This window comes from Equus przewalskii, chromosome 15, assembly GCF_037783145.1.
Source record: "Equus przewalskii isolate Varuska chromosome 15, EquPr2, whole genome shotgun sequence".
Classification (NCBI taxonomy): Eukaryota; Metazoa; Chordata; class Mammalia; order Perissodactyla; family Equidae; genus Equus; species Equus przewalskii.
In genome coordinates, this window is record NC_091845.1 from 38,727,761 (window position 1) to 38,746,781 (window position 19,021).

At 38.9% G+C, this 19,021-nt stretch overlaps 1 protein-coding gene across 14 annotated transcripts in view; it reads right to left on the bottom strand.

Annotated features, from left to right (window-relative positions):
- RBM6 (RNA binding motif protein 6) overlaps positions 1-19,021 on the bottom strand; it is a 110,013-nt gene that overhangs the window by 62,057 nt on the left and 28,935 nt on the right. The gene's annotated exons all lie outside the window — the stretch shown is intronic.

Here is a 19,021-nt window from a genome sequence, read left to right on the forward strand (position 1 = left end):
ATCATTGAATCAAGATATCAAAGACCAAAAAATAAAAACAAAAACAAAAATCAAGGGCAATAGAAAATATAACTTAAAAAACAGACTAAACTTGGTGAAATGGGCTGGATTCCTTGTCACATGGAATGAATGGCCTGAAACATTCTGTTATGATAATAATAAAGCTGTGACTTTAGATTTGTTAAATACTTCAAGTTCATTATGAAATGTTACAATGGTTGACTCTTGCTTTGAATTTTAGGAAATGACCAGGAAGGAGAAAAGAAAGCTGCTAAATATCTCAGCACCACCTTAGGCTGAGAGAGAGATTCTTCTACCAAATTTCATAGCTTTGACCAACACAGATTAAAACTAACCCCTGCAACCTGTATTTAAATTTACTATAAAACCAGTCTCCCCTGATTAGCAACTATTTGAAGAAGTGAAATTACTTTTGAGAAACAGTGTATGTATTTGTATATATCCTATTAACAATGGAAACTTTCTTGGTACTTAAGTTCTTTCAAGTGGATTTTCTGTTTCTTTTGTTGTTGTTGTTGTTGTTGTCGTTTTTTGAGGAAGATTAGCCCTGAGCTAACATCTACTGCAAATCTTCCTCTTTTTCATGAGGAAGACTGGCCCTGAGCTAACATCCGTGCCCATCTTCCTCTACTTTATACGTGGGATGCCTACCACAGCATGGCTTGACAAGCGATGCCATGTCCGCACCCAGGATCCGAACCGGAGAACCCCGGGCCGCCAAAGCAGAACATGTGCACTTAACCACTGCGCCACCGGGCGGGCCCCCCACAAGTGAATTTTCTTGATCAAACTCAGTGAACATCTCGTACATAAGACATTCTGCATTTTGTAAAAAGCTCTGAACGTCCTTGGGAAATACTGTAGAACAGCAGAAGCAACTAAGGTAACTTTTTTTTTTTTTTTAAAGATTTTATTTTTCCTTTTTCTCCCCAAAGCCCCCCAGTACATAGTTGTATATTCTTGTTGTGGGTCCTTCTAGTTGTGGCATGTGGGACGCTGCCTCAGCGTGGTTTGATGAGCAGTGCCATGTCTGCGCCCAGGATTCGAACCAACGAAACACTGGGCCGCCTGCAGCGGAGCGCGCGAACTTAACCACTCGGCCACGGGGCCAGCCCCAACTAAGGTAACTTTTATCACCAAATATCTACTGCAAATACTCAAACACATGTCCACATTCAGAAAGGGTAGACATGGAACAAGCAGACGTACTCTCAAGTGTGTTGATTACCTCTACAGAACATATCCAAGGAGTGTCCAAGTGTGTAGAAAGCAACCCTCTCCATAGACACCAAAATGAAAAACACAGGGAACTAACACCAAATCAGCAAAGCACTGAGTTTCCTTCCTGTGCTTAAAAAAGTAACTATTGGGGCCCAGAGGAGTACACAGAATCTGTGGACAGAGAGAGAGAAGATTCATGACAACATTCATACTTGACTAAAGGACAAACCGACTTTCATACTAAAGTCAGTGGGAAGGAAAAGATACAATCTGCAGGAGACATTATGAGCATCTAATAGCATCTCTATATATCAACTCCACAATACTGTATGTTCACAATGTACTTCAGATTTCAAATTAAATTCACAAGCCAAACACTCAGTTTCTTCTACCAGAAACTTCAGCTATCAAACAACAACAGGAATTTAAGGTGTAATTATAATGCCTAAAACTAAAAAAAAATTAAAAAGTACACAATCTTGATCCTAAGCAAAATATTTTGTGTGTCCAAGACTCATTTTGTACTATAAGCATTTTCAGGAATTGCCAAAATGGATGATGATCTAAGTAATATTTACACAGCACCTGTTGGTGCAAGGCTTTATTCTAAACACTTTACAAATACTAATTCAATTCTCACAAAACTACCCTATGAGGTAAATATTATTAACTTCATTATACCCATGGAGAAGCAGACAAAGAAAAAGTAATTTGCTCAAAATCACCTCAATGGTAAAGAGCAATACCGGGCTTCAAACCCAGGCAGTTCAGATTTAAATCAATGCTATTAACCACTATACTGTATAGTTTCTCATCCTTTAATAGGATCCTAGGCTGATATAAGCAATCTGAATTCCAAATTCCACAGAGCTCAATTACAAAAAGGGTCCCACATGCTTGAGCATAAGATATGGCTATAGTTAAGAAATACACAAACTTGCGGCACCACGGTTACTCTTATTCTAAATTATCTACAGCAGAACCACTGTGAGTAGGCCTGAGTATGCAATTTAGAAAGTACTCACTCTCATGAACTGACTATACTGGCTACCAAAATTCTGAAAACACAAAAACCCAAGTCTTGCTGTAAACGATGGCTATAAGAACTACAATATAGTAATATCCTCGATATAATTTTCTTAATACAGTATATAGTATATTTTAAAAGCTTTATGGGCCGGCCCCGTGGCCGAGTGTTTAAGTTTGCACGTTCTGCTTCGGCAGCCCAGGATTTCGCCGATTCGAATCCTGGGTGCGGAGATGGCACCACTCATCAAGCCATGCTGAGGCAGCATTCCAAATAGCACAACCAGAAGGACCCACAACTAAAATAATACACAACTATGTACTGGAGGTTTTGGGAGAAAAAAGGAAAAATAAAATCTTTAAAAAAATTTTAAAAATAAATAAAAGCTTTAAAAATGAGGACAATTATACAAAACGTGTATAGGAAAAAGGACTGGAATTAAATACAGTGAAGGCACACCTAACTCAGAGGTTAGAGACAAAAGTCAGCACATGAGATGAAAACCATGCATTGTCAAAGTCATACTCGAACACCCCAAGGTGAAGAACAACATACCATCTCTCAATATAGGTTAAGTCCAACACTGCCAGTTTTTCCTCCAGCGTCGCAATAGATCACTTTTCTTTTGGTTGACACCAGATGAAGAGGCTGACTTGCATTTAAGGCCCATAATGTATGAAAAATTTATCACTTTATTTAGAATCACAGCCAGTACAGAGAATGCTCACACTCAAAGAAACTTGGAAACAGAAACCAACTGAATCCACAGCCAAGTCATATCCCCACCTCTCATGCTCACTCCATGAGAGGGAAAGTGAGGTATGGGATAGGGGAAAGGAGTTGAGCAAACACAGGTGAACACAGAAATCTGAAAATGATGTAATGCAACACAACTGTATACAAAAATTATTACAGTGGCTGTACTGATATAGTGGGAAAATTGGGGATTTTTAAAATTCTCAAATCTAATTTTATTAATTCACAGAAAAAGTTCTAGTAGACAAAAGATATTCCACCCAGAGACCTAAACATTCTGAAAATGACCAACCAACCTTACATTCAAAATTGCTAGGAACCATTTGGAATCAAGATGTTAAACACAATGTTAACAGTCCCACAGACAGATTCTTAGCTAAAAAAGAGTAACAAAAATCTCTTTCATTACCTTTTTCTCCCACTGTCACATGCTAAGAAGAAGTCTGGTGGGCTGATGGGTCTTTGTGCTTATTTATATGACTTATTTATAATAAAAAGCAAACCTTATGCCATTGTCTAACCTAAATGTATAGATTTCTCATAGAAGTGCGAATGCTCCTTACACTTTTTCTTGGCAGCTGAGACGGATGAGAACAAGGCAAGGGAAAGAAATCTATAAAGGTAACATTAAAATTTCAATTCTTTTCCATCTTCCTTAACTATGCTTGCCTGTTCCTTGAAAAAGTATCTGTGTTAAAAGCTAATCTGACGCTGAAGGGGGAGCAAGGTACAGAAAACGAAGCCCTGATAAATAATATCCTACCTCAGAACTAATTCTTTAGTCTCTGGCCCTAGAAAAGCTGACTTTGCAATGCTGACAAACATGGCTCCCAATTAAGTCAATTGTTAGTCTATATCAAGCTCCACTTTCATAACAACTATAAAGCAATATTTATTTAGGCAAATGACATAAGCAGCCCTATGTTCAAACCGATCTAGAAAAACCCAACTAACATAAACAAGTCTCAGTAAATTTCCCATTAGGAAAATACTGGTTGACTTTGAAAAAGCCCAGAATATACATAACAATATTATGAAATGTAAAAAGGAATCAGGATTTTAAAGGACAGAAGCAGAGGAGAAAAGAGGTTTCTTTATTTTATTGAGTATCCTTGAGGGAAAAGAAAACATAAGGGTTTTCCCCCTATAAACAAGGAGTATTATTTTTGTGGGAACAAAGCACTATGAATATAAAAAGCACCATGAAAAATATCAATGGAGATTCAAGAGGTCCTGTGTTCCTAATTCCATTTCATTTGGGATATAGGCTTTTAGAAGAAAAGTGAAATATTATCAAATTAGGTATTAGCAAAAAACAAAACAGAATTGATCCAGAGAACTAAATTCCTATCAGTGGGAGTAACACAACAAAGGAGGCCCGTGTGTAAAATTTCTAGCAGGTACTTGGCTCAGTTAAATCCTCAAGTGAATATGCACCTACACCTTTCATTATGAAAACTGGGAAAACATCTGATTTATACGACAAACTACCATCTGGGAAGAATGCAATTGGCCCACATAAAATACATCACTTTAGGGGTCGGCCTGGTGGTGTAGCAGTTCAGTTCACACCCAGGGTTCACCGGTTTGGATCCTGGGCACAGACCTACGCAACCCCTTATTGAGCCATGCTGTGGCAGATGTCTCACATGTCAAATAGAGGAAGATGGGCACGGATGTTAGCTCAGGGCCAATCTTCTTCAGCAAAAAGAAGAGGATTGGTGGTAGATGTTAGCTCAGGGGTAATTTTCCTCAAAAAAAAAGAATCTATCACTTTGACATAAGGACTTTCAGTTCTCTCCACCACATATAAGGGTTGCTGGTTTATAATAAAACAGATGAAATGAGGAAGATATACACTGATGATTACTTGCTAAATTTTTGAAAACTGTACATGGTTCTATTTTATGTAATTCTCCATCTGTACCAATTGGTTTTTAAAAAACAAAAATGTGTCCCTGTCCCAAAAAACTGTCCTTGTCCTCAGACATCTTAGTCTAATGGAAGAGTTATGACAACTAGATAGGCACAGACCACCTCAAGATGCTACAGAAGTCAAAAAAGGGAACAATTATTCTTTTCTTAATTGAGATATAATTAACATATAACATTGTATTAGTTTTAGGTATACAACATAATGATTTGACATATGTATATACTGCAAAATGATTACCACATAAGTTAACATCCATCACCACACATAGTTGCAATTTTTTTTCTTTTGAGGAGAACATTTAAGATCTACTCTCTTGGCCACTTTCAAATATGCAATACGGTATTGTTAACTATAGTCACCAGCTGTAGATTATATCCTCAGGACTTACTTATCTGGAAACAATTATTCTTTATGGAGCCAATGATCTAATTCAATATTTGTTCACTTGAAAACAAACAAAAAAACATACAGAGCAACCATCAGGAGTAAGAGAGGAACTTTCACAGATCTGCCTTTTTTCCCCCAGCCAAGAACACTCCAGCCTGGCAGGAGAGATGGTGCAGGAATGGCAAAAGGATCACCCAAGAGAGGAGTAGCATCAATGCTGCACCAAACTGCCCATGCAGTGAGATGATTCCAAAACAAGAGAGGTCCCATGATGTACAAGTGAAATTTATATAATGTCATAAACCAATGTTACCACAATAAAAAAAGAGATGCCTCAGATTAGAGAGAGATTTTCTTTCCATTTCTGTATCCCCAATACTAGCATAATACCTGGCATGCGATGGTGCTCAGTCAATGCCACATCAATTGTACATTCATGTATCGCTTCCCAATGGGGATACATTCTGAGAAATGCATGGTTAGGCAATTTTGTTGTTGTGCAAACATCACAGAGTGTACTAAAGGGGAATAAAATTTGCCACCCCAAAGTATGCCTCTTTAACGTGAGGATTATATTAGGCTGATTATTTTTAAGACTGAGTTTTTCTTGCTACCTCCCCCTTAACCACCTAAAAGAATTCAGATAAAAAAAATCTGTCTCAGGAAGTGAGCTATCACATTAGCATAACATGAACTAGGTGGTAGACAGCGAGGAACCTAGAAAAGCCTGTTTGCAGGGCTCCCCTCTGTGTTCGTTTCTGTATGGCCAAACACTTGTTTTCCAAATGGAGTTTGCTCCTTTTCACCTATCTGTGTACTGCCTTCCTTCTTTTGGAAGTCCCTACCTCTCCTCACCCTCAACACCTTCTTTTGTTTTTAGCTAAGGATGGTATTTAAGATGAGAGCTTTGGCCATTTTGGTGAGTTATTCAGCTTTCCTGGGTTTCTCCCACATATACATATTATTAAACTATTGTTTGTCTTTCTCCTGTTAAATCTGTCTCATGTCAATTTAATTCTTAGACCAGCCAGAAGAACCTAGAAGGGTAGAGGGACACAAACCCAGATGGTATAGCCTACTATACTACACATGTAGGCTATATGGTACTAATTTAATGGGACCACTGTCATATATGCAGCATGTCTTTGACTGAAACATCATTATGTGGTGCCTGACTGTAATGAGTATCTTCAGTGGAGCAACACACAAGAAAAGTAACTGCTATAGTTCTGTACACATGCAGAAGCTACCGCTAACTCACCAAATGCTCTCAATCAAGCCACTTCTCTCTGGGCCTGAGTTATTCCATATGCCACCAAGCAATGATGTTAACTCCTTTGCAGGGTGGTCTCAGGGGTGTAAGAGAGAATGCATTTCAGTACCCCTGTGCTTCTATTATAAAGTACTATCAAGGACTAAAGAGCAGACAGCTGCCTCAGTGTTCCTGCTTCTCTAATAAGCCCAGGACTAAAATTTTAGCACTGATGCATTTCCTCACTGATTCCTAGTATACGCTAAGAATATATCTGCTTCACCCATAGGTTACAAAACTATTTTCATTTTGAATGGGAAGGAAAATATGGCCCATAAACACTTTCCCACTGCCTTGGCCCTAGTGCAAAAAAAAAAAAACCACCCCGCAGAAAAACAACTCTAAGGAGCTCTGGGAAGGTTCCACAAAGATAGTGGCTTCTGAGGTGGAAGTTGCTCACAATGAGAGCATATCACACTGGCCCAGCCACTCGTCTATTCCAGAAGTGAACTAGCACCCTGAGAAGGGTCAGACAACTGGCATTCTGTAAGACTGACACATTGACCAGACCATGAGCCTAGATCACCTATGTCTTATAACAGAAAACCAATGCTCAACTAAAGGTACTAGGGACCAGCCAGATTTAACTTTGGGATCCATCTGTGGTATTATAAAGATATTTGGTTTTTATTCCAGTTTCCTGGCACAGAGCTCCGAAAACTCTTGGAATTTCATGAGTGATAAGGGTGGTATGAGTGTCTTTTGTTCTAATGAGGCAACTCTTGGTGGGATCCTAGATGGCTCCAGGATGGGGCCTGGTCACCAGAAAGGCCAAGACTTGATTGGAAGCTTGGAACTTCAGCCTCACTCCACAACCTCCAGGAACGGGAAAGGGGCTGGAGATCGAGCTAATCACCAGTGGCCAATGGTTTAATCAGCAATGCCTACATAATGGAACCTCCATAAAAACCTCTAAATGACGGGATTTGGAAAGTTTCCAGGTTGATGAACACATCCACATTCCTGGATGGTGGTGCACCTCAATTCCATAGGACAGAGACTCTTATGCTCAGGACTCTTCCAGACCTATACATCGATGTACCTCTTCATCTGGTCCTTTATAACAAATTGGTTAAGTGTTTCCCTGAGTCTTGTGAGCCTTTCTAGCAAAATATCAAACCTGAATGGGTGGGCTATAAGAAGATCCGATAGAAGTGTGGGTAACCTGGGGATCTGATTTTTTTTTTTTAAAGATTTTATCTTTTTTCCTTTTTCTCCCCAAAGCACACCAGTACATAGTTGTATATTCTTCGTTGTGGGGCCTTCTAGTTGTGGCATGTGGGACGCTGCCTCAGCATGGTTTGATGAGCAGTGCCATGTCTGCGCCCAGGATTCGAACCAACGAAACACTGGGCTGCCCGCATCGGAGTGCGCGGACTTAACCACTCGGCCACAGGGCCAGCCCCAGGATCTGATATTTTTGACTGGCATCTGAGGTAAGGCCAGTAGGACTGAAAACCTTGGAGTCTGATGCTAACTCTGGGTAGTTACTGACAGAAATGAATTGAATTATAGGATACCAATGGTGCTAAAAGGAAAAGAATCGCTCAACATCTCTCTGCCTATATGGCATGGGACGCAAACACTGCTTTCTGCTGACATCATTCCTGAATATGTTCAGACCTCCATTTCTCAATTCTCCTGAGGACTGCTCCCCTCCTGCACATTATGCCAAGGTCAACTGCAAATACTACTGTAATCAGCTGACTTACTGATAGCACTTGTCCTCCATGCAGCCATTTTAAAATACAGGACTACTCTTGGTTAACATTTCTTAAAAAAGGGTCCATTTCATCAGCTATGCTGTACATTTGTCAAACAGACTCATTGTCTGAAAAACAAGGTGAGCACTTTCTAGGGTTCAATATTAATCTAAAAGCTGAAACAAAAATTTTAAATTTGCTAACAAATATAGAATTTTAAATTACTTAAAATGATACAAACAATAGAATAGAAAACTCTACTCCCTCAACATAACACCACTGCATAGTTTTAGAAATTAAAATTAACTCTGTTCAGCACCTTTCTGAAGAAAATTTCTTGGGAGGTTCTACTCATTCAATGTTTTACTTTCAGAGTTTGCACATACAATGCTAACTAATACTTTGGGGTTGAGGAAACACATCCCAATACTTAACACAAATATTATTAACCACCAATTCATACATAACCTACATTGCTGCCAGGAATTTTTATAGCATGGAGTGTGATAGAAGACAACATGACTAATACTTTCTTCTTTGATTTGGAAACAAGCAAAGGGAGGAAATCATTTAGTTTATGGCACAAATGCAGTTGACAGGTTACTAAGAAAAAGCTAATGAAGCTTATGCTATGTGATGATTTTCCTACCCTGTCACCATCACTCAGGGACATTGGATTCATTTTTTTTAAATGACATTATCTAGTCACTTTTCCTCATCAGAGCTCTTAAGTATTATTCATAGCCCCCTCCCTAGCTCCTGTACCATAGGATTTTTCTAACATGCATTTGACAATTATGATAACCAACATTCACTCCTGATAAATGCAAAAGCACCTACAGGCACTCAAATTAAATACAGAAAAAAGGGAATATTTTTGTTCTGTTTTACTTTGTTTTTCCTGCTTCCCCTGCCCCTAAAGCAACTGAATGAACCTTAAAGATATAGATCAAACCAATCAATATCTTTTTTCTCTTTCCAGGCCAAATCTACTTTTAAAAATAGTGGAGAAAAAACAGCAGTAGGCCAAACACAACCGAGAGAAGAGGGAATCCCACAGCAAAACCAACATTCTTTCAACAGAGCCAGGACTAAGTTCTACAAATGAAGTATCATTATCATTTCCCCTATCCTGATCTCTAAGGTACATTTTGAGGTGGTTTGGAAATCAGGTTTCAGATCACCCTAAACATTTCAAGTGCTCCTGATCATTTAAAACACTTTTCTAAAAGCAAAGGAGCTCTCCCTTAGTAAGAAAAAATTATCGATAGAGGAATTTCCCCAACACTGAGTCCAAAACAACCAAGAACTTTCAAGTTCTCCAAAGGTCTATTGCATAGAAAACAGCTCCTGCTTGGGAATTTACAAATTCTTTCAACCCAACTACATTTGAGAGGTTGAAAATATTCCTTTTAAAAAATGTGCATTGGAACAGAGATACAACAAGTCTTCTTCTAGAGAATACCGAAAAAAAGCTAGGTGCATTTACAGGTATTTTCCTCTACTTCTTGTCTGATCATTTTGTATAACACCCATGAAAAATCCTGACTTCTTTTATTTTATCTCTCTGAAGCTCAAGGGACATTACTAACAATTATTTGCTGATCTCTCCAGCCAATGACTACCTCCCAGCATTCATTTAGGTGTTATTCTCTTTTAATCTACAACTCCGATTCTTTTCATCCTCTAGTAATTTTAGGATTAGAAATGACAGAACGCTTTTCATCAAGTTATCCAAAGTAGTAAATCCTTCAAACTTTCAGCCAAAAAGAACCCATGATGTGTGAAAACTCCCAGAGCCCTTTACAAAGACTGAATTATAAGGGGCCGGCCTGGTGGTGTAGTGGTGAAGTTCACATGCTCTGCTTCAGCAGGCTGGGGTTCACAGGTTCAGATCCCACATGCAGACCTACACTCCACAAGCCATGCTACGGCGGCATCCCACATACAAAGAGAGGAAGAGTGGCACAGATGTTAGCTCAGCTATAATCTTCCTCAATCAAAAAGAGGAAGATTGGCAACAGATGTTAGCTCAGGGCCAATCTTCCTCACCTAAATAAAGATCATTATAAAAAAAATTGGAGTTACAAGATATTGTGGCCTATTCAGAAGAGGAATACAGAACACTCATCCCGGAAACCCATTTTCCATAAAAACTGAAGCCCCATAAGGTCAAAGATTACATTCCTCATGTTCACTAGCATGTCCTCTGCATCTCAACACTCCATAGATATTGCTTGGATGAATGAATTAATAAACAAACAATAACTCTGTACAATGGTATCAATGTAGAGCCATCCACTAATCAGAATAGCACACATTTGGTGGGTAATACCAAATGAATCACAAGTTTTTCAAGGTTAGAGAGTGCTGTTTTATTTTAAAAGAAGAAAATATAAAAACATTTTCTATACATAGCATAATGAACCAAACTGAGACTAGAGACAATCAATTATGAATTCTACCAGGAAGGTATAAGTACTAGTCAGCAGGCCATTAACATCTGTGTTGAAACCCTGTAAATATTCTCTATACTCACGAAAATGCTTTTAAGAAATCAACCTTTATATTATTTGTCAATCAATTTTCAAGAAGGCTTCTTTTTTTTTCTTTGAGGAAGATTAGCCCTGAGCTAACTGCTGCCAATCCTCCTCATTTTGCTGAGGAAGACTGGCCCTGAGCTAACATCCGTGCCCATCTTTCTCTACTTTATATGTGGGACACCTACCACAGCATGGCGTACCAAGTGGTGCATAGGTCTGCACCTGGGATCCGAACCGGTAGACCCCGGGCTACTAAAGCAGAACATGCAAACTTAACCACTACACCACCGGGCCGGCCCCGGCTTATTTTTTTAAATTGAGGTATAAATCACATACTATAAAATGCACCCTATGAAAGTGTACAGTTCAGTGGTATATTCACAAACTAGTGCAAACATCACCACTATCTAGTTCCAAGAAGGCTATATTTAAATTAAATAGAAGACCTAAGTGATAACCTAAGCAAGAAACATGGAAGCAGATAAAAATTGCTTTAATTTACATTCTGACAGTAGAGAATATAAACTAGAAAGGGTGAGGCTCCAGATCAGATTTCTGGTTCAAGGGGAAAGTTAAAGGAAGAAGTCAACGTATTTTTAAATCCTGTAAATAGTTCTTACGGATGGCCTCTACCTGTTGCCCATTGAAGGTAATTGTATAAATGACTTCTCCTCCCTGGATGGAAACTGGGAAGCAAGCAGGCTCCTGCACTATTCAGGCTGATAAATGACCCTTTTCTTCTTGTTACTCCAGCAGAGGAAACTCTTCAGTGAATTCTTCTAATCACCAAAAGGCATAGAAACTCCAATCAGCCTTGTACAACCTGGAAGACTCAGCCAAAGCCACCTGAGCATTTGGCCAAAGAGACAAGTGAGGACTACAGAAGGCAGGAGCAATTCTCCCAGAGAAGAGCGAGGAACTCAGAAAAGCAGTGGAATTGACAGAGGGCTGTAAACAGAGTTCAAACACCTTCCCTATTTGAGAGAGGCAAATTCCATCTCAGCTAAACAGTTCTGGGGAAAAGGACATAACATGCTGATTAAGGCATCTGCTCATCATTGTCATGTTATATTCTTAAAACAGCTGTCTGTTCTATCTCCAGATGTAATGTGTGGTTTAGGCACAAAAAGCACCAACCTGGTGGGTTCTTGTCTCTGAATGAAGTGATGCCTTGGGTTGTAAAGGTGTCCCATTCTCAGATCCAGAATGAGACTCTATACCCAAAAGCCCCAAGGAAAGATAACCTGTAGGGAGCCAAATAAAAGTCAAGAATAACATTAAAACTTCCCTACCAGGACTGCAAACTAGCAGCAGCTATCCTTGCTAACTTAAAAGGTTTCAACAAACAGGCTTAAACTGAAGCATAAGTCAGCTCCCAGAATAGAAAGTGAATTTCATCTTAAGTGTCAGGAAAGATAACAACCCAAAAGAAAAAGACTGCTTTAGTTAAGTTAAACCAGTAATCCTGGTCTTGCTTTCCAAAACAGTACCGGGATCCCACTTTAAAGTCAGCAAAAAGTCCTTAAATGTGCCCAGTCCTGACCAAGCCCTGAAAAAATACTTGTATTCTCTTAGGCCATCCCTCCTCTCACTAGCTGACAGAAGTAAACTCAAACTTCGCTGAGACACTAAACCTTAGTGCCTCACTGCTCCCATAAAGTCTATAGGGACTTCAAGCTATCATTCCCCTAATAGTCCAGTGAGCCCCGATTTTGCAATAAGCACCACACACCACCTAATGAGGTTCAAAACATATCATGGTCAGAGAGAACTCACTCATGTCTCTGTTCAAGGTACTTAGCCAAGTTTTCCATTCCCAGGCTCTACACCAAGATAATCAATCTCTCATATGAGAAGTAATCACTTAAAATAAGGGTAAGGGTCACAAAACACCCATACTCTCTTAACAGAACCTTCTACTCAGTCTTTGGAGTGGGAAACTTTAAAAATGAAATAAGGCAAATCCCAGGTAATTCCAAAGGTGACTAAAATTAACCCTAATTCCAGTACCTCTCCCCAGATTCACCTGATCCCTCCAGCACAGCATCATGGAATTCTTCTCCAAGTGTGTTGTTGTTTACTCAGCCACAGGGTCCATTCACTGCCTCCAGAAGACTCACTCAGCCCTAAAAAGTGCCTCTTGGCTTCCCATTCTTATTTTTAAAGCTCAGCCACCTTTCCTTGAGGTTCATCTGTAAACATCCTCCCCAAATGTGTTACCAAACCTGCTAAGACTCCTGGTTGAAAACAACACCTTCTGCAGTTTTAGAGATGTGGGAAGTAAATGTGATATTTTCTGATTAGCCCATGGTCAGTTTTTCCCTAAAAACTAAAAATATTTGTCTATTCTGTAAATGCCAAAAGTACTGCAAAAAGGTGTATTTGCATTTTCCAACTATATTTGTTCTAAATAGCTGTTAAGCTACTCTGTTTTTAGTTATTCCATTTGGGATACCAGAAACTATGCATGTTTTATATCATCAGTGTCAACCCATTTCACAATGGATTTCCGTCCCTAAATTGAAAGATCTTCTCTGGGGTTTTCTTCTTTCCTTAAGGAAGGCACTTCTGTTTTATCAACCTGGAAATAAAAACTCAAACCGTTTCAACCATGAAAAATGAAAGGATATGAGCCTGTTAGCCTTAATAAATGCAGAGGGTACGGGGCCTCTAATACAATGTCATTTTCAGTATATCCAAAATGCTAGAGTAGGAGACCAAGAGAATTGGTGACTGCAAATGTTCACTTTCTAAGAAATTTTCTTCCAAGGGCCAAAGAAACTGTGCCCATTCACTATGTGAACACTGACAGAATCAAAGCAAGATACTGCTTCTTCCTACTAATAGCACCTTATTAGCCTTCTGACTTTGCGACGCTAGTTAACGAAACAGTACTAAAATGATTCTGTAGCACTTTAGTTACTGTAGAGTTACTTTCTATATTTGAGACTTATTAGGAAACACAATCCAGAAGCTATAACATTTTCACTAAATAATACAAATTCCCTTGGGAAAAAACATCATGGCAAGCTTATACACTGTAGAGTATGCAAGTCCACCTAAAAACTAAGAGCACTTCTGTCTGCATTCCTATGTCACAGAAACACTATGAGAATGAGAACATCTACAATCATTCCAAGATCTCTGGAGGAAGTATGCTACATAAACAGAAAGAACAACCCAAGACATAAAATAATATCAACACTACTCCAGCTCCTGCCCCAGCTCTGTAGAGCAGAACTGAGATCAGACAGGCAAAGCATGTGCTTGCCATGAGCTCCTAAAATACATAAGCATTAGCCTTTTCTACTTACAGAAGGTCCACTTGCTTATTAAGTCTCTTTTAAACTGTGCAAAAAAGTTCTACAATAAAGAATATAAACAAATACTCAATCTAATGCAGTGGTTCTCTCAATTCAGGGTGCATCAAAATCATGTGAAGGACTCTGTTAAAGCAGACTGCTGGCCCCACCCCTAGAGTTTCTGATCTGGTAGGTCTAGGGTGGGGCCTCAGAATCTGTATTTCTAATAAGTTCCAAAGTAGTGCTAACACTGTTGGTCCAGGACCCACTTTAAGGACCACTGCTCTACAGTTTACTTGTTGACAGAAGCTGTTCATTGCAGTTTTTATCTTGCAAGATTTCTGCTAGTCGTTTAAAAATAAAACACATTAGCTTTATGTCAGTTTTTCAACTTTTTATTAGAAATAATTTCCAAGTTACAAAAAACCTGGAAGAATAACAGTACAAAGAACACACTCATACACTCTACCCAGATTCATCTATTGGAACATCTACTTTATCATAACTCTCTTCCTCCCTTCTCCATACACATCAAATATTTTTTCTAAACCATATGAGAGAAAACTGCATACATCATGGTCCTCTACTCCTAAAAACTTCCCCGTGTATTTCCTAAGAATAAAGACATTCTCTTACATAACCACAGTAGTCACCAACTTCAGAGACTTAACATTGATGTACACTACCACAATCAATATACAGAACAGTTCCATTATGCCCCAAAATTCCCTCATGCTTCTACTTTACAGTCAAATCCTCCCCCAACACCCTGGCAACCACTATTTTCTATTCCTGTAATTTTGCCTTTTCCAGAATGTCATATATGGAATCACATAGTATGCAGCCTTTTTTAAAAATTATGACCAAATACACGTAAGAAAATGCATCATTTTAACCACTTTAAAGTGTACAATTCAGTGGCATTAAGTATATTCACAATGTTATGCAACTATCACCACTATCTACTTCCAGAACATTTTTATCACTCCAAAAGGAAACCCCATACCTATGAAGCAGTCACTCCCCATTTTCCTCTCCTTCAGCCCGCAGCAACTACCAAACTACGGAATCTGCTTTCTGTGTCTATGGATATGCCTATTTTGGATATTTCATATAAATGGAATCAAACAATGTAGTCTTTTGTGTCTGGCTTCTTTCACTTAGCATAATGTTTTTAAGTTTCATCCAAGTTGTAACATGTATTAGTACTTTATTCCTCTTTATGGCATTGTGTGGCCTTTTGAGTCTGGTTTCTATCACTCAGCATAATGCCTTTGAGAATTCATCCATGTTGTTACGTGCACGAGTAGCTTCATCATTTTTATTGCTGATTAATATTCCATTGTATGCATGTACCAGAGTTTGTCCAGTTACCAAAAGAATTTCACTCCTGATACTTTTTTCCAGGAATATGATCATGTAACTCAAGGTAATCTACAATTAATGGAGTTATAATGCATTTGCAAATGGCAAAAGAAAAACTCAAATACACATAATCTCTTATCTGAAATTCCAGAATCCCCAAATCCCTTAACTATCAAGTTTCTTAGTAAATTTTCAGTGAAGTCACTTAGAGACAAATCCTGACCTATACTACTTTAAGCCTCTTTATAGTCTTTTTTAGTCATTTTAGTGAGAATATTCATACATTTTGCTGCAGAAGTATTATCATCTTTGATTTACATTCACTGGGGGATATAATTCATATATGATCTATGGACCACATTACTTTTATATTCAAAAAATTCATAAACTCATCTGACCCCACAGATTTTGGATAAAAGTTGTGGCCTTGTACTTACATAGCTCTAAATGAGACAAAAATCAAATGGATAATTATCAGAGTCAGTGAACAAGCATTAATCTTTTCTCTCTGTTAACCTCCTGGTTCCTTGCTACGTCGACTCAAAGGATGAACTCTACTCCACAATCCTCCTCTTATGAGCAACGTCCATCCTGCATGGTCTTTGCAGGTTATCACACAGCCTAAAAAAACTGATGCTATTTATAAAAGTCACTTTTTCTACTGAAATTCACACAATCTTTTAACAAGTAAATGCTAAAGTTCTCAGAACATCTGAATGTTCCAAGCCATATTCTTCAGCAGACATGCAAGACGGCACTGCTGTGAAATGTAAACTACTCTTTAATGCTTCTCACCTAAGAAGAGATCACAGCTGCTCTCCATATAAATCACAGACAGTTACTCATTCCATGCATACTGGGAACCCATCAGTGCCAGCCAGAGTGTCAAGCACTGGGGAAACAGGAGAACAAGACAGATAAGGCTCCTGCTGTCATGGAGCTAACTCTCTAGTGTAAGGAATAAGACACATAAAACCACTGAGAAAAGTATCAAAGTAATAGATCCCAAGATGACAAACTAGGATATGATGAAAAATGACTGAGGAATGACGGTGAGGCAAGGCCTCTGAGAGGTGAACTGAAGCCAAGAACTAAACTCCAGAAGACAAGTGAAAATCAGAAGGAAGAGCAGTGCAAAAGACTTAACAGAGAAAGAAGTCTGTATTGGTCAGGAACTAGACAAAGGTTCAGTGTGGCTACAGCATAGTAAGAAAGGTGGAGAGCAGTATAGAATGTAGTCAGAGAAACAGCCAAGGGCCAGCTCATGCATGACTTTTTAAGTCAGAACAAGGAGTTTGGAATTTCTTCCAAGTAAGATAGAAAGCCACTTGAGGATTTTAGGCATGGGAATAACATGATCTGACTGATATTTTCAAAAGTTCATTTTACTTGCCACACATAGATATAATATTGATAACACGGGACTGGTAATCCAATCCTTTCATTAAAAAAGAAGAAATATATACATATACACATATATTATGTGTGTGTTTGTGTGTATATATTACACTATCACTTCATATAATAAAATGCCAAGGAAAGACTGCATTTCCTGAAAGGTGCATTTTTTTTTTAACCACTGTCCTGAATGATTTCTTACGTATATCAATGTCTTTAGTCTGCAATTTCGATTCTAATAGCTACCACAGCAAGTAAATTTAAGAACTTCCTCTGTGGACCCTATACATTAATATAAGTTTTACTCTGCTAATAAATCTGACAATATAAATAAAAAGTCAATGAGTACTACAGAAATGAAGAGTTTAAATTGCTGCTAAACATTGAGATATCTCCTTTCCTAAATATACCAATACTTAACGAAAGCACAGTTCAGGAAACTAGATCAAAGCTGAGGTTATTGCCCTGTCAGTTAAAAAGTAACTGCAGGGGCCAGCCCCATCGCTGAGCGTCTGAAGTTCTGTACGCTCCACTTTGGGGACCCAGGTTCGTAGGTTCAGATCCCGGGTGCAGACCTACTCCACTTATTAGCCATACTGTGGAGGCATCCCACATACAAAGTAGAGGAAGACTGGCACAGATGTTAGCTCAGGGCAAATCTTCCTCACAAAAAAAAACAAAGGTAACTACAGCCTATAAATTCTGCTTTTATTTCCCAAAGATAATAGTAAATCAAGAAAGTGTGTGCAGGGCTGGCCCAGTGGTTAAGTTCGCATGTTTCAATTCAGTGGCCCAGGGTTTCACCAGTTTGGATCCTGGGCACAGACCTAGCCTGCTCAACAGGCCATGCTGACGCAGTGTCCCACATAGCACAACCAGAAGGACCTAGAAGTAGAATATACAACTCCGTACTGGGGGGCTTTGAGGAGAAGAAGAAGGGAAAAAAAAATGAAGATTAGCAACAGATGTTAGCTCAGGTGCCAATCTTTAAAAAAAAAAAAAGTGTGTGAGATGTGCAAAAAAAAGCAAAGTGTGCAAGAACAACATAACTACTCGGTCATATCTCCGCAAATTCAGAGTTAATGCTTTTAAAACAAAGAAATAATTAGCTTTCTGAGAAATAATGGGTTTTTTTTGAGGAAGATTAGCCCTGAGCTAACATCTGCTGCCAATCCTCCTCTTTTTGCTGAGGAACACTGGCCCTGAGCTCACATTGTGCCCATCTTCCTCTACTTTATATGTGGGACACCTACCACAGGGTGGCTTGCCAAGCAGTGCCATGTCCACACCCGGGATCCGAACCGGCGAACCCTGGGCTGCTGAAGCAGAATGTGCACACACAACCGCTGCGCCACGGGGCCGGTCCCTGAGAAATAATGCTTCTGAGTTTGTTCTCAAATTACAGAAAAAATATTTCTGGACTTAATGCAAGTATCAGATTATTTCAAGCATAAAAATTTATTTTTGTGGATAATTTCCCTCTGCGGAACCAATCTGAAGAAGCAGCTATCTAGTTATCACAAAAATAGAATTCTATGGTAAACTGTTTAAAAGTAAACTATATCCTCAAAAATAGGGCATGCTCTTACTTTAAGAGTTCTTCAACTTGGATTATTTATTTATTTTTGCTGAGGAAGATTACCCTGAGCTAACATCTGTGCCAATCTTCCTCTATTTTCTAGGTGGGTAGCTGCCACAGTATGGTTAGGTTAACAGGTGGTGTAGGTAGGTCTGTGGCCAGGATCCAAACCCGTGAACCTGAGCCACTGAAGCGGAGCCTACCAAACTTAACCACTACGCCATGGAGCTGGCCCCTAACTTGGATTATTGAAATCCTAAATTCTGTGAAAAGATTAATGCTCTACTTTCTTCAATTTAAAATTCTGCAAAATAGATCATTTAAACATTACCTTTATTTTTAAGCCATTTCATATCATGTAGCCCTAAAAATATTGGTCAATACCTTGAGTGCTCAGCTTTTCACTTTTGACTACTTTTCTGTAGTAAGAGTTGAAGGAACTGATCTAACTTGGTGCAGTCATCCCTTGGT